The sequence below is a fragment of the Lepisosteus platostomus genome, unplaced genomic scaffold (assembly GCF_059453375.1).
Source record: "Lepisosteus platostomus isolate fLepPlt1 unplaced genomic scaffold, fLepPlt1.hap1 Scaffold_60_H1, whole genome shotgun sequence".
In the NCBI taxonomy this organism is placed as follows: Eukaryota; Metazoa; Chordata; class Actinopteri; order Semionotiformes; family Lepisosteidae; genus Lepisosteus; species Lepisosteus platostomus.
In genome coordinates this window covers 296,203-312,370 of record NW_028291676.1, presented here as the reverse complement: position 1 = coordinate 312,370, position 16,168 = coordinate 296,203, and the positions used below count along the sequence as shown (strand labels likewise).

General features: G+C 42.3%; 3 non-coding genes across 3 annotated transcripts; 2 read left to right on the top strand and 1 right to left on the bottom strand.

Moving 5' to 3' along the window:
* Positions 1–9,885: 9,885 nt before the first annotated feature.
* On the bottom strand, positions 9,886–10,055 carry LOC148632653 (U1 spliceosomal RNA). Its single transcript, XR_015934268.1, has one exon. It is a non-coding gene; the product is annotated as a U1 spliceosomal RNA (small nuclear RNA).
* Positions 10,056–15,316: 5,261 nt separating this feature from the next.
* Positions 15,317–15,433, top strand: LOC148632652 (U5 spliceosomal RNA). The gene has a single exon (XR_015934294.1). It is a non-coding gene; the product is annotated as a U5 spliceosomal RNA (small nuclear RNA).
* A 230-nt stretch (positions 15,434–15,663) lies between these two features.
* Positions 15,664–15,805, top strand: LOC148632651 (U4 spliceosomal RNA). Its single transcript, XR_015934261.1, has one exon. It is a non-coding gene; the product is annotated as a U4 spliceosomal RNA (small nuclear RNA).
* Positions 15,806–16,168: the final 363 nt, after the last annotated feature.

Sequence of the window (16,168 nt, the reverse complement as noted above, 5' to 3'; positions counted from 1 at the left end):
GTGTGATAATGTCCTTGAATTCTGACAACATCACACTAAATTACATGATATAAAACAGCTAATGTTTCTAGAGATAAAGTTTCTGGGATGCTTCTAATTACTTTTTATTACCAGGGACAGTTTAATTCACCTTGTACAGTACTGAAAGACCAAGATGCTTTTTTTAAAAGTTATTTAACATTTTATAGAACTTTGTCTACTATGGCAACATGATGAGCTTGGTGAAACTTGGAAAAATACTGCTTGGCCACTTATCTTAATATAAAGATAGGATAAAGGTTTATCTTTTGCACCTACCTGACCCCCAGGGAAGGCCAATGCTTTCTAAGTTGATGGTTCCCTACAGTAGACTGTACCTTATCTTCAAAGATAATGTATATTGACCCAAATCAGTTTTGGAATCCAATCTACTGACAAGATGGAGCACATCCTTTTTTCAGGATTTTAGCATCATACGTTTGGTATATTTAGTCCCTAATGCTGAAAGAAATGATCATAGAACATTTGGACACTTTGTGGGCTTGAAATACAAAGAAAATCATGTTCTATGGTACAAGATAAATACAAAACTTAAGCTTTTATTTTAATTAGATTTGTTTATAAAGCATAAGCAATCATTTATTACATTAATATATGTGAAAATAACATTTTAGCATCATACGTTTAGTATATTTAGTCCCTAATGCTGAAAGAAATGATCATAGAACATGACATCTAACCTTACCTGTGGCGTCTTTAATCCCTATTGCTCAATGCACGGTGAAAGCATTGCATACATGTGTCTGACAATGAGGAATGGGCCCCTGAGACAGTCATTTGCATGTTTCACAAACGATCGTATATTACTAGAGATTCTGTTTGGGATTCAGATGTGCATTCGGACAGCAATCCCTTTCAAGAAATGATATGTTCTGGATGAGGTCAAAGGTGATGGAACACTGTATTTAGGATGTGTTTGCAGTGATTGTGTGTCTCCTGCTTCAACGCAGTGATATATAGATGTGCTCCTGTAATTTATTGGTACATGCCCAGGGCAGTAAGCAGTCTGAGGATTTATTTCCAGACGGCATAGAGCAGTGAAGCAGTGAAGTAGTGCAACACACTGGATCATTATATTATTAGAATCTATTCTACTTAAATTATTACATTATACACAATTTGAGTTCATTTTAAAAAGTAAAAGGTAATGAAAGGAATGCATTTTCATAAGAAAGATAATACCGATATGCATGTGATAATCTTCCTTATATCATGTAGTGCGTCATTTGGACACTTTGGACTGTGGGCTTGAAATACAAAGAAAATCATGTTCTATGGTACAAGATAAATACAAAACTTAAGCTTTTATTTTAATTAGGTTTGTTTATAAAGCATAAGCAATCATTTATTACATTAATATATGTGAAAATAACATTTTAGCATCATATTATTACATACAGGTCTCTAGCTTCAACACAGTGAGATATATATATGCTCAGTAATTTTTTGGTACATGCCCAGGGCAATAATCAGAATGAGGATTTATTTTCAGACGGGCTACAGGTAGTCTTGTGAAATACTTCAACACACTGGATCGCAGATTTAGACCCCCTGCACTCTTACTCCTTAAAAACCAAAGAAATGAAGATATGTAGCAATCACATTGTAACAGGGGTGACAGTGACTTAATGCTTATACTAGTGGACTTCTGGTACCTTTAGGGTACGGTGTTCCCTGAAGGGCTCTCAAACCCCGCATTTCAGATGCCTAGCTGTATCGCTGATGTGTTGCACCTCAGAATCACTTTTAAACCTTACCTCTGCTATCTTTAATCCCTATTGCTCAACGCATGGTGAAAGTATTGCATAAATGTGTCTGAAAATGAGCAATGGGCACCTGAGAGTCATTTTCCTGTTCCACATGCAATTTCAACATTTTCCTTGAGAGATGTCAAGCCAGCAAGCCACTGCTGTGGTTCAGTGGCCAGTGTGGAGTTCAGTGGCCCTGTTGTACACAGAAAGCACATTGAGCTCCTTGGACATGAAAAGTTCCAGATAAAAGCCATTTGTCACCCTTTCTCTTGGTGTTGATGTTGCTATTATATGTAAAGGTGGCAACTTGCTCAGCGAGCAGGCGGAGCACACACCGAATGCAGATGTGTCTGAGTGGTGTGTCCAAGTGGCTGTCAAAGGACAGCTCTCCTGGGGCACCGTGGCTTAGTTGCTTAAAGTGCCTGTCTAGTAAACAGGAGACCCTGGCTCCGAATCCCAGCGGTGCCTTTTTTGTTCTTTCTTCTCGAACAGAACTGGTCATTATGGACAACCGCCTACGGCTAGACTTAATTAAATGCAAGCATTCATTTCCTGTCTTGAACGACTTGTTTTTCTTATAATGGATGCAACTTGCAAAACATGAAATACAAACCTTGCTAATCAGCACTCGAGGCTGGCAAAAAAAAAAAGAAGTCAGCAATGTTTTTTTCTTTAACCTTAACCCTTCTAATGGAGAAGAGTTAAACGACCGAGTCTATGCAGCTTAAACGGTCCGCACGTCGGGTTCTTAGCTGAAAGGGTGGTAAATCACGCTCACCCCAGTCCTTAATCTTTTAAAGAGGATACAAAATTGAACCTACAGATGCAGCCATTCAAAATGGGTGAGGTATTTCACGGCATACCGCGACACGCCCACCGGGGTATCACGCGGTATCACGTGTGTCATGTGACTAGCTATCCGGCGTCGCCTTGTAAAACCGCCAGGGGGAGCTTAACCTCTCATGTACAGCATTCGAACCTTTAATTTTGAACTGTGTATTACAGCATGTTAATCATCAGTCATTCAAATGTTGGTATATTTTATGAAAGCAAGATTGCTCAGTTGGACAAAAGTACACAACCTACCTTTATCAGAAATATTTATGCATCAAAACCTTTACTGAAGATATTACTAATAGTATTAATAATGGATGACTTTGGACAAGCTGTATACTCAAAGTATAATTTCTTTAGCACATTTGTACAAGCACTTGGAATCTGTCCAAGCCATACTTTGTCAGGCATTTTGTTTTACTTCAACGGGGCATAAAAACTTCCTTGCTTTTAACAGGGCGTTTCATAATTTCTAGCTACGAGAATGATTTAAAATGCGACACCTATCATTCAACTAGAGCTTAAAATATCACAAGGAAAAATACACACCGGTATTCCATTTCTCCCTAAACATTGTAAGCTTCGAAGTCTTTAACTAACGTGATACCGGATACGTCAACAAGCATACTTTTAGAATTTGATTAAAAGGGAATATAATATGGAATCGCGTATCTAAAGAATTTAATAACGGTATGATTATATCCGTGTACTGCGGCAGAGCTATGTAGGGCTGTTTCGCCTACCTGGTCATGCGAGCTGTCTTGTAGCCTACTGGTCTAGGTGCGTGACTACCAACTGGCAGGTTGTGTGTTCGAATCCAGCTGGTGCTGGACTTTTCATTTTTATTTATTTATTTTTTAATCGCGTAACATAAACATATTGCCGTATGCAAACTGTACTGTATACAGTATGTATATGTATATTTAATGTCTTAACTGTGCCCGTTTAATTGAATTTAAAAAAAATATTTAACACGAACATTAAGCTGTTTACATCTTCCGCCTGAGAATAGTCACCCGTTGCTACCCAACGCAGAATGGTGATTGGCTGACACCATCTGACACCCCTCTGATTGGAGAAAAAAGACGTGCTGGTGTGCTATACCAGGAAGAGGATTTCTTTCTATTCAAAACGTGTATTTTAAAAGTTTAAGAAGTAAAAACCTTACAGCGTACACAGATTTCTAAACTGATCAGGATCGTTATCTTTGTCTTATGCATAATAATGTTCACCGCTCTGTCCAGCAAATTAATAATAAACTTTATTTTATATAGCGTTTTAAACGAATAAGTAATTAGATTGCTCATAAACCTAATCACTTGCTTTTTCTTTTTATTTAGGCTCAGATTTCAACTATAGATCGTATTATTAATAACCATAATAACAACCAACCAACAAAAACAACCATATAAACATAATGGTGGTGCTGGACCTTCCAGTTTTATTTATTTATTTTTTAATCGCGTAACATAAACATATTACCGTATGCAAACTGTACTGTATACAATATGTATATGTATATTTAATGTCTTAACTGTGCCCGTTTAAGTATTGAATATTCATATCTAATTTTACCACTGAAGGGAAATCTTAACATACAGTATATGGCTGGTCTCGGTACTTTAAAGAAAAAAATACACACCAGTATTCCATTTCTCCCTAAACATTGTAAGCTTCGAATGAAACCACTAAATAAAGACATAAATATAGAAATCTTAAGATTTGTTTTATTTAATGTTGGTAGCAGGATGAACTGTCAGAGTGTATATTTTGTCGCAAAGTTGCTACAAGATGTTAACAGTGAAAAAGGTATTTAGAAATGAGTTATTTCAAGATGAAAAAGAAAACATGGTTTAATTACGACCAGAATCGGTCTTGAGATATTTTTAACTTGATTTACAGTATTTGAGAGGTATGTCTTAACACCGATACTACAGTGCTTAAGTACTGCTCACGTATATGTTTCTAGGTTTATATTATGCATTTCATACGGCCATATTACTTTTGAGCAACTAATAAGAAGCGCTAAACGGTATGCGTTTTAGTTTCGTTTTGTGCTGGAACCCGTGGATTGATTAGAGATATCAAGTACATACAAGTCATTTTTTAAATGTTGTAGTTCGTCTTGAAAAAATGTTACGAGTACATCATCTATCAACAATTAGGTTCTGTTTCCATATTGCGGATTTTGGTTAGGTACAGTATTATCAAATCCAGTGGCGCTGTGTGTTACTTTACTGAGTCCCAATCTGTGATTGAAACCTGTAAAACCGGTTTAATTCGTCACAGCCAGCACTCTTCAGGTGTGAGGGTCTTCTGCTCAGAATGAAACGCTAAAATGTTTGTGTATATTCTAATGGTAGTGGGGGCAGGGTGTGTGGGAACAGGTTTGTTCTTCACACCTGAAAAATTTCTCTGAAAGGATTTTCTTCGCAGTTAACCGATCTTGTTACAGCATGTTACAGTTTACTATTATTAACCATATTAATTTTAAGTGCTTAATGTAAAATCTTGTAAAAATATATTTTCATTGTTCAAATATACATTAATATACATTAAGTCTGACTATCATATAATAAGTTAAATACAAAACTAAAGAAAAAATAGGGTTAAATATAATTCAAAATATTTTGCTAACAATGTTAACTGTTTATGAATAATAAAATGTATTAACTAAGGAGTAGGATGGCACAGTTGTTAGTATGTTTTTTGTTTTGTTTCTTTTTCATAAATACAACAGTAGTACCTGATGTCTCAGTGGCTTTCAAAATTAAATTATGCATGCAAACCTGTGAACTAGAAAGATAACTAAGATTTTAATACTAATTAAATGACCGCGGACACTTCCCACCCCCTCTACATTCTCAGAGTAGAACAGACTAACCTTCTAATGAAAGACGGTCCACCCCCCACGGACAGGAAAAGTGCCCACAGGCACTTAAACTTAATATGGTCAGTAACGGTAAACAGTAACATGGTAAGAAGGAGCACGTACAAACGTTTTCGAAATAACCACATGTAAGACTCTGATCCTAAAAATGTTTAGGGAGAAAGTGGAATACTGGTGTGTATTTTTTCTTTAAACTACCAATACCAGCCATATACAGTCTGTAAAGTAGGGATTTCTATATGTCTTTATTTAGTGTTTACATCAGTGACAAAGGCTAAACTTTTAGCTTCAGTAACGTGTACATATCTCCCCTTTTTATAAAACGACATGGTTGAAAACTGTTCCAGAGCCACTGTTGTTTCATCAGTGAAAAGTACATCATGAAATGCCTCTCCCTGTTCAATCCACTGGAAAAAAGAAAAGGAGCATAAAGCTTCTGATGGTCATAAACGATATTCATTTAGGAGCAGCATCAGAGGTATGTTTTTAACTGCACTGCATTGGAGAGAATACCATAGTGTGTTTTTTTTTTACTCCCTGGCGGAAACTGGCTTCCAGAAGAATCAGTATGGCTCAGAGATTAAATAAAACTTCACAGACATTAACGAAGAGCATAACGCGTGTACTGTATACACTGCAAGTACTGTACAACCCAACTCTCTGCAGGAGTGCTGGCTGTGACTAATTGAACCGGTTTCACGGGTATTTTCAAAGTAGGAGGCGAGATTTCCAGCGAAAGACACCCCCCCCCAAAAAAAAACCCAGTAAATACAGTACTTACTAGTTAAAGGCTAGGCTCCCGACTACGGCGAAAGGAACCCTTCTTTCATTAGAAGACAATGAACATATTTTAGCCCTGAATGAATTAATAGCAAACATGGTGTACATAAAAGACATTTTTCCAAGAAAGTTTAGCCTTAGTCACTAATGAAACCACTAAATAAAGACATAAATAGAAAAATCTTAAGATTTTTAAAATACATGACTTTGCTAAAATTTATTTGAAAATAAAAACAATTACAACCGCCAGGGGAGAGAGAGAACAGGGGAGGGATGTTGGTTTTGCATAAGGGGCGGGGCTATGTTTGGGTATGTTTGGGAATGTGTAGTTACATGTTCTGGCTGTTTGTGAATTATCGTTGTTGAGTATGGAGTGTTGTGGTATTGATTTTTTGTAATGCTTTATGTTGAAAATTGAGGTGGATTTTGTTTATGATAAACAGGATAAACTGGGATGGGAGGAAGGTTTGGTTTTGCATAAGGGGCGGGATTATGATAATTGGAGGACTTTGCGAGTGTAAAATGGTTTGATTATTTGATTTTGTATTATGGTTGTTATCTATGTTTTTGGTTGGTATTATGTTTATATGGTTGTTTTTGTTGGTTGGTTGTTATTATGGTTATTAATAATACGATCTATAGTTGAAATCTGAGCCTAAATAAAAAGAAAAAGCAAGTGATTAGGTTTATGAGCAATCTAATTACTTATTCGTTTAAAAAACTATATAAAATAAAGTTTATTATTAATTTGCTGGACAGAGCGGTGAACATTATTATGCATAAGACAAAGATAACGATCCTGATCAGTTTAGAAATCTGTGTACGCTGTAAGGTTTTTACTTCTTAAACTTTTAAAATACACGTTTTGAATAGAAAGAAATCCTCTTCCTGGTATAGCAAACCAGCACGTCTTTTTTCTCCAATCTGAGGGGTGTCAGATGGTGTCAGCCAATCACCATTCTGCGTTGGGTAGCAACGGGTGACTGTTCTCAGGCGGAAGATGTAAACAGCTTAATGTTCGTGTTAAATAATTTTTTAAAATTAAAATTCATTCTATACAGCAATCGTATATTTGGGTACCGTTTCATAAAACTTTCATGCTTAAAATGTTTAGGGAGAAATGGAAGACTGGTGTGTATTTTTTCTTTAAACTACCAAGACAAGCCATACACGGTACAGTTTACATACATACAGTAATGTTTATGTTCCTAAATTAATATCGTTTATGACCTTCAGATGCGTTATGCTCCTCTTCTTTTTATGCTCAGCTACTAAAATTTCCCTTTAGTGGTAAAATCCATATAAATATTCAAAACTAAGCGGATTAAAATGTGCACAGTAAAGACATTAAATGATTAAATCTTTGCACTACCAACCAATGCACCACGAGTGCCCCTGTCGGTCATTTTGGCCAGCCAATCACTTGCCCTGCGGTACCCTCCGGTGCCCCGCGGTGGCTTGTGGGTAGGTTACCGTACCGCGGGTTTTTACCGCGCATTTTGAATGGCTGCATCTGTAGTCGCCACATCACATATATCCTGTTCAACGATAAAAAGGTAACGTCTATCCTCGCTCCAGAGTCAATCTCACGTTGAGGGCATATTTTTTTCCACTTTACCATGAGTCCGGCTCGGCTGCACAGAGGCGAGAGCATAGCAATGAGGTCACGGGGACAGGGGAGTCACACGCTGGCTGTTTGAACACGGGGAAGATCACTGAGGGATCCACAGTATGTGGACCCTCCGTGCGCCATCAGTCCACACTCCGGACTCTGAATCCTGCCATCCGAGTTAAGATCTCGGCGGAACCTGAGGCGCAGTTCCTTCTTAAAACGTAATCTGGTGAGCATTTCTAGAATCGTACTTGTATAGATGCAGCCTTTAATGTGTTGCTAGGTTAAAATTGATGACTTCTTGAACTTCAGTAGGCAACTGCCCTCTTGAGTTCGGATTTAATTTCTTTATTACAGGGGCGCTTTTATGAAGACAGAGTCATGTTCAGGTACTTTGCTTGATGGAGGAAGCTCATTTCGGACTCTGTGATCTGCTCACCTGGAAAGGTCTGCTGTACTACTACAAGAGAGAAGTAGAGTCTGGAAGAAGGGACAATTTTATGATGCTTTGGAAGATAATGTTTTTTTTTTCTTTGAAATCGAAATGAATCAGAATATCAGTGCAAAAGACAAACTCTTGGTTTGGTTTAAAGAGATATGGTTTTAAAACAGACAAAATGTTGAAAACAGGTGTTTCTTACTTTTGGAAAAGAATGGACCGGGGGTAATATTTTACTAGTTGCAGTACTGATCTCACTGGGTTACAGTCCTGCAGTATCACACCAGGGCCAGTGGTGCAATGGATAACGCGTCTGACTACGGTTCAGGAGATTGCAGGTTCGACTCCTGTCTGGCTCGGGTCGTTTTTAAACGCATCGGGCTACTCCCTAAGTAGTCTGTGCTACTTACTGCATTGTAATCGTACCCAGTAAGAGATTTCCTTCATGTAAATGAACTGCACCTGACAGCTTTAGAAAAACACCTGGGCTCAGTACGGTGCTGAGAGCTCAGCGTTGCTGTTCTAATTAGCACGCACTGCATCGGCTATGAGCCCGAACTTTTTAATTATTCCGATCAGTAAGTCAACACGTAGTCCACATGAACGGTAGAAATATTCTCTTGTCTGTCTCTTGTTTGTATAGAACTGAATGTCCCTGACAATGTACTGTTAGTTTTAATTGAAGAACGGCATTTGTGTTCAAATATACCAGACAAGTTTATGTAACTGCTCATGCGACACTCAGTTGTAATTAGTCAAGAAATAAAGTCGAACAACAGCTGCGGGTTTGATTCTGAACGTATGAGATTGCAGCGCCTTTTACTTCCATTGACAAATGATAGAGATTCGAAGAGAGATCCTTCAGACCAGCAAGCAAACCCACGGCTATTTCGGTTTTCTATCTAGGCTACGTTGGTGTCTGCAATAGCATACGTTGGTGCCGCAGGCTTTGGGAGGAAAACCTGCAGGATGGAAAGGTGATCTATAGCCTCATCTCTAGAGATGTTTTGTTGCTGTGGCATGTGTGTGACCCATATTAAAAAAAACAGTTTGTAAAACGAATATCGAAGCTGCCTCTAAATCTGCAAATGAAGATAAGTCGATAAACCACTTGTTTTTCGTATAACTAGACATATATTCATTTGTTACTGATTTCATTCATTGAGCACGGATACAATAGAGGTACAGCAATTCACTGTTTGACATGTCTGGTACAGAACCTACAGAACCTAGCAATCAGAAAACGGGTGAAACTGTCTTTAGACTCAGCATACAGTACCGAGGCCCCCCATGACCAAATAAAGGCTAACCTCGATAATCAGCCTAAAGAACGCAGACTACAGCAAAACGACTGACTTTGAAAAGGGAATGAACCTCCGGAAGGAGTAGTGGAACTAGCTTGAGATGTTTTTCCGGACCCCTAACTAAAAGCCACCGAGAACCAGCAGCGGCGTCGACTCCTTTCGAACCGGGATCCTTCCGCAGCCACGCAGTTCGTGGTGTCCTAACCCTCCCGTATCTGATTTTGGACCAAGCACATCAGGGGAGAGCGCGAACGCAGTCCCCCACTACCAGAAATTATGCAGTCGAGATTCCCACATTTGGGGAATTCGCAGGGGTCAGCACAGCCGGAGTGCAATGGCCGAGCCTCGCCCTGGGTGAACCGATTTCGATTTTTAAGAACTTGATTTTCTTTTCACAAAAAAATACAGGACATCACAAATCAGAAAGCTTTACATTAATATACATACTTAAAACAGTATATATGATCACATCTCATTACATTTTGACACGGTAACAGTTACATAGCAACAATTTTCTTTTTTTCTGGTGCAAATCACATTCTTTACTTAAACATGATAATGTTTTTCAAAATTTCTTGAGATATTGACCTATGCTCTCTATTTCCCACAGATTTTCTGCTTCCTCCCTCCCTTCTCTCCACAGATCTCTGAGGTAATAGTTCTCTCAGGTGATGAACAGGGCCAGGCTACCTGCTGCCTTGACTGGGACCTCTATGCCTTTGAACAGCCCCATGTTCCTCACTCTCCACAGGGCGTCTTTCCCACTGTTCACCACGGCCCAGATCCTGTCAAACATGTCAGGAGGAAGTTTGACAGGAGAGATGCCGTATATGACGAAAGCAGCGGTCAGGGTAAATTGGGGCGAGAGAGCCTGCAACCAATCTTCAAACTGTGCCCAGAAGGCCTTAGCAAAAAAGCAGGACCACAGGAGATGGGTCACAGTCTCCTCCTCGCCGCAGCCCACCCTAACGCAGCGAGGTATGGGGGTGAGGCCCCTACGGAACAAGAAAGTTCGTACCGGTATGAACTGGTGGACGACACTCCAGGCAAAATCTCTGTGAATGTTGCACAGAAACTTAGAGGATGTGTGTTTCCACACCTTCCTTGTTTGGGCTGATGTTAAAATGCCCACAGGGGTCTGCCTGTTGTTCTGGGGTGCAATGAAATCTTCCAGTTTTTGAACTGGACATCTCGGAGGGGAATATGGCCAATTGGGTGAGATCTTAGAAAACTTTTAACTGTCCCATAAATTGCAGGGCATGTGTCAGAGAGTGGGACGTCCAGCTTGGGTCTGACACCCCACGCTCTGAACACCTCCTTACCTACCCAGAGCCTGGAAAAATAAGTCCAGGTACGCGCTGCAGGTGCTGTTGCAAAGCCTCTCAGCACAGAGGCCAGGAAAATGCACAGCAGCTTCGTAGCAATATCTGGGACAGACTTCCCCCCTGAGGGTAGCGGCCTGTACATTATTTCCCTTCTGAGTCTTTCCTGCTTCCCACCCCTTAGAAATTGAAACATCAATCTCCTCAGCACCGCCGCAACACGGTGTGGGATTGGGAAGGTAGAAGCCAGAAACTTCAAGACAGGCAAGAGCTCGGCTTTGATGACCAGCACCTTCCCTGTCATGGTGAGGTCTCGGTCCTTCCATTGCATCAGTTTTTTGTTTAAGATTGGCAATTTGTTCTGCCAATTTACTGTTCCCATCTCTTCTCCAAAATACACCCCCAGGACCTTAATTCTCTTCTCTTGCAGCCTGAGATCATGTCCTTCTTTTGGCTCCCTCCAGTTCTGATAAAAAATCTCACTCTTAGATTTGTTAATTTTTGCGGAGGAAGCCAAAGAGAAACGCTCACAACACTGCAGAGCTCTGCTAATTAAGGCATTGTCAGAGAGGAGCAGGGTGAAGTCATCCATGTATAGAGATGTCTTTACCTCTCCTCCCCCACTTCCAGGCACTGGTATCCCATTAATGGCCTGATCCTGGCGCAAGGCACAGGCTAAGGGCTCCATAGCCAAAACGAATAACAAGGGGGATAATGGGCAGCCCTGCCTCACCCCTGAACAGACTTCAAAGGGGCGTGATCTATTGCCATTAACCATTACTCTGCTGTTGCTACCTGTGTACAGCAGGTTAATCCACTTTCTCATGATGGGGCCAAACTTCATGTGCTCAAGTACCGATGTTAAGTACTGCCGGTTTAGGCGGTCAAAGGCCTTTTCTAGGTCTACACCTAAAATGCACAGAGGGAGGGAGCGATCCTCTGAGTACAGACAGACATCCCTCAACAAGGCCAGGTTGTCGCTCATCAGGCATCCTGCTATCCCACAAGTCTGTTCTTTCCCTACCAGTGAGGCCACTACATTTTGTAGGCGCAGGAAAAGGGCTTTGGACAGGATCTTAGTGTCCACGCCTAACAGGCTGAGGGGTCTCCAGTTCTTTATGTCATTCTTTGCTCCTTTCTTAAACAGGAGAGAGATAGTGCCTTCTCTTAAGGAGTCAGGCAGCAATTCTGTCTTATAGCTTTCCTCGAATAGGAGCAGTAGCGGATCCTGAAGCAGATCCCAAAAGGTGCAGTAAAATTCTTTAGGGAGCCCGTCAGCACCCGGAGTTTTCCCCTTCTGTAAGCTCTCCATAGCCTGTCTCAGCTCTTCTACTGTCAAATCCCTCTCAAGTACTTCCCTATCTTCTTCACTCAAAACGTTTGCTAGCTTTGAGGTAAAAAAAAGAATTTCTTTATCCTTTACCTCTGTAGAGCTGTACAGTCTTGAGTAGAAGGCCTCGGTGCAGGAGAGGATAGCACTCGGCTCTGTTCTCTCTCGTCCCTCCTCATCAACTACACTTTCCATGACAGACTTGGAGCCCACCACTTTCCTGAAAAAGAAGCGAGTACACTTTTCATTTTCTTCCAAGAACTGCACTCTGCTTCTTAACAGCACTCCTCGACTACTTTCTTCGGCTATGCTCCCGATGTCCTTTTTTAAAAGGGTGATATCCTCGAGCACATCGAAGCCACTGTGCAGCATCGTGTAGAGACGCTGCAGCTGCCTCTGTTTCCTGGCTAGCACTCCTCTCCGTCTGGCAGCAGCCTTCCTTCCCTCAGCCATGAAAAAGGCCTTTGTCCTCACCTTCACCTCCTCCCACCACTCTCCTACTGACCCGTACAGACACTGCAAGGACAGCCACTGTGATAGTTTCTCCTTGTAGCGGGATACTACCCCCTCGTTCTCTAGCAGCTTTGTGTTGAGTTTCCAGAGGCCTGGGCCAAAGACAGTCCCGCCCTGGAGTTCCACTCTACACCCTAAAGCCTGATGATCTGAGAAGAAGACAGGCTGAAGAGTGACCCCAACAACTTTCACTCTCTCTGAGACAAAGCAATAGTCAATTCTGGAGCTGCTATTCCTCCCTGACCATGTATCCTGCTGTTGTGGGATATATACATCTATATATGTCTGAGAGTTTAAAGTCTTGAACTAAGTTTTGCAGGGCCAGTGAGCTGGAATCCAATTTTATCGGCGAGCTAGACTGCCTGTCTGTGTGCTCTAAGATACAATTAAAATCCCTTCCCACTATCACGTCTGTGCTACATAACAATAGGGGGGAGAGTGCCTTGAGTAGCTCCACCCTTCCTCCCACGTCAGTAGGACAATACACATTGATTAGCCGCAGGTTAACGGTCCCCCATTCCACATCCACACAAAGCAACCTGCCATCTATGACCCTCTGAATACTTTTCAATTTGAAAGCCCATCCTTTGAAAAGAATGGCCACGCCAGAGGCTCTGTTGTTATTGTCCCCTGACCAAACAGAAGGCCCTTTATCCCACCTATCTTCAAAGGTTTTATACCTCTCTTGATAGGCTAAAGCACACTCCTGCAACATCAACACATCTCCCTCTCTCTGCTGGAGGTAATCAAAGACAGACTGGCATTTAACTCTGTCATTGATACCTCTGGTGTTAAGAGATATTATGTTTAGATCCATATTACATAAGAAAGTGGAACCAGTCTTTACAAAACACATTTCTCTTCGGTCTCACCTGTTACCTTCTTCTTTTTCTTTTTCTTCTTACCAATTTCCTGCCAGCCATCCTCTGAATGAGCCTTCATCAGGGTGGCAGCAGTAAAAGCATTCACGGAGTCCATTTCAAGGAAGGGGGTAGAGGGAGGGGTGGAGGGGTTCCAGCTGTCCCCATCGCCATGCTCTCCTTCCTCCTCGCTCGGGGAGAAAACAGAGTCATTTTTCCTTTTCCTCAAGTCCAGCTCCTGGGAGCACTGAGGGGAAAGGGGTGCAGCCGATGCACCAGTCTCCTCTTCCCCCTCACCCACCAGCTGTTGCAGATCCTCCGTGATGGACTGGATGGAGGAGAGGAGGGCATCTGTAGCACTTGCAGAGTCTAAGAAAAGCAGCTCCGCTGAATCCTGGGTATCGTCGCTGGACCCGCTCCACCGGGGGGCCCCACACTGGCCCTCGTTCTGAGGAGCAGGAGTGGGGGAGGGGTCCTCGCTGTTCTCGGGGGTTTTCAAACCCTCGTGCTTGTCTGGTGCAGTCTGCGGTTGTGGGAGCGTAGTGGATTTCTCTTCCACCGGCCCCGGAGCCACAACAGGACTGATCCTGGCTGGAGGCTGAGACTCTTTGTCCAACAAGGGTTCTTTGTTTGACTTGTTGTTTGCTTTGGCTTTTCGGGCCGGTTTGGCTGAAACAAGCACTGCCTCATCCTTTCTCATTTTGAGTTTATTGGCGTAGGCGTGAGGGCAGTTCTTAAAAACGTGTCTTTCCGAACCACATAAATTGCACTTTGGCAGCATTGAACAGTCAGAGGCTAAATGTCCCTGTTTGCCACAGGTCTTGCAGCATTTCACAGTGCAGGACGATGCCAGGTGTCCCACAGCACCACAGCGCCGACACACCTTTGGTTGTCCCACATAAAAAACATAGCCATTGCAGGCGCCCAGCCGGATTGTAGAGGGCAGGTGCCTTAAGCCTCCATTTACATTGTCCGGTAGCAAGCGAACCTCGAATTTCCTTGCTCCTGTTTTTATACCGTCAACATCTCTAACCTCAGTTCCATGGTGGACGGTGCAGTACTGCTTAAGCCAGGTGTGAATGTCCTCCGTCTTTGCCAGTTCCGAGAACATAACAACATGCACCGTTTTCCTCTCTCTCTGTGTCAGAGGCTGCAAGTTGATCTTCTCAAGGGCAGGAACTTTCCCTTTTTTTGCCTCAAACACATCCACACATTGTTCAAACAGAGAATAGGTAGCAAAAACAACCTCAAATGCTTTCTGACCTGGGAGAGCGAAAATGAAATCCAAGTGCCGAGGTTCAAAGCCAAGTTCCTTCTGTAACACTTTTCTGCTGAACTGCATACGATCCATGAAGAGGTCATCCAAAAGCTCAAAACGTACAGCATTCTTGCGGGATCCAAAGGTTGCCATCTCAAACTGCAAAACAAACACTGCTTCCACAAAACAAGAAAACAATCCAACTACTCTAACTACAGGCTGATCAAGGTATCTCCCCTGCCAGGTAAGCCGAGAGCCGCAGGCGATGAGCCCGGAGCTGAACGGGCCCCACTGGCTCGTTTGTAAGGCCAGGTGCATTGCCAACCACGACCGGCAGGGCAGAGGCTTTGAAGGCGGCCTGGGCTCCTGCAGCTGTGCTGCCACGCACTCTGGTTTCTCTTCATCTCGTACAAATCTTTTGCCTTTTACTAAAGATTTCCATGGAGAGGAGCATGAATGAGTTCCATACAATTTTTGTGCTTCCCTGCCTTCGGGTGGGGCGCAGCTGGGCTGGTCAAAGAGAGAAAACAAAATCGCTCACAATCGCTCTTATTATGGCGACTGTGGCCGTCTGCTCTGTGAGTCCTCGGTCTCCGCCTGTCTGATTGGCGCTCTTTTCTTTGGGGGGCGGGAAGTGTCCGGCCGCACATATGAAGCGTTACAGCAACGACATGCCATGAGACGATTGATAACGATTTCCATAGGATCCCCGCGGTTGCCTGGCAACCGTCAGCTTTGCGCAGTGGCAGTATCGTAGCCTGTGAGGTATAGCCGAGGCGCGATTATTGCTAGTTGAAAACTTTTCCCAATACCCCGCTTCCGCCTGTTTGCAATACAATCGGCGAAAACAATTTTCGACAGTCTCGTCAGAGACTGAGCAAGGTGTTTAAAGACAGATTTTGTCATGGTAACATCATGGTAGAAAGAAACAAGCTTCTTACGTCTCAACAGAAACGCTCTTTAGCTCTTTCAGCGTTATGCAGAGAACAGCGTCTGTCGAGATCACTTTTGAGTCAGCGCGAAACGCCATGTGCTGTCAGTTTGATTTCATATTGCTCGTAGGGCGCCCGGCTTTTGTCTGTCAAACGTTAGGTTGCGCTTCTTCATGCTGCATCGTCGGCATGAGTGGAGCTTTTTAATTGTCTGTACTTGTCTTACTGCGCCCCATAAGAAATCGTTTGTCCCCGTTCAAAAGAGATTGTGCGATGTCCTGCAGCGTTCGCAAAGCAAACCTTT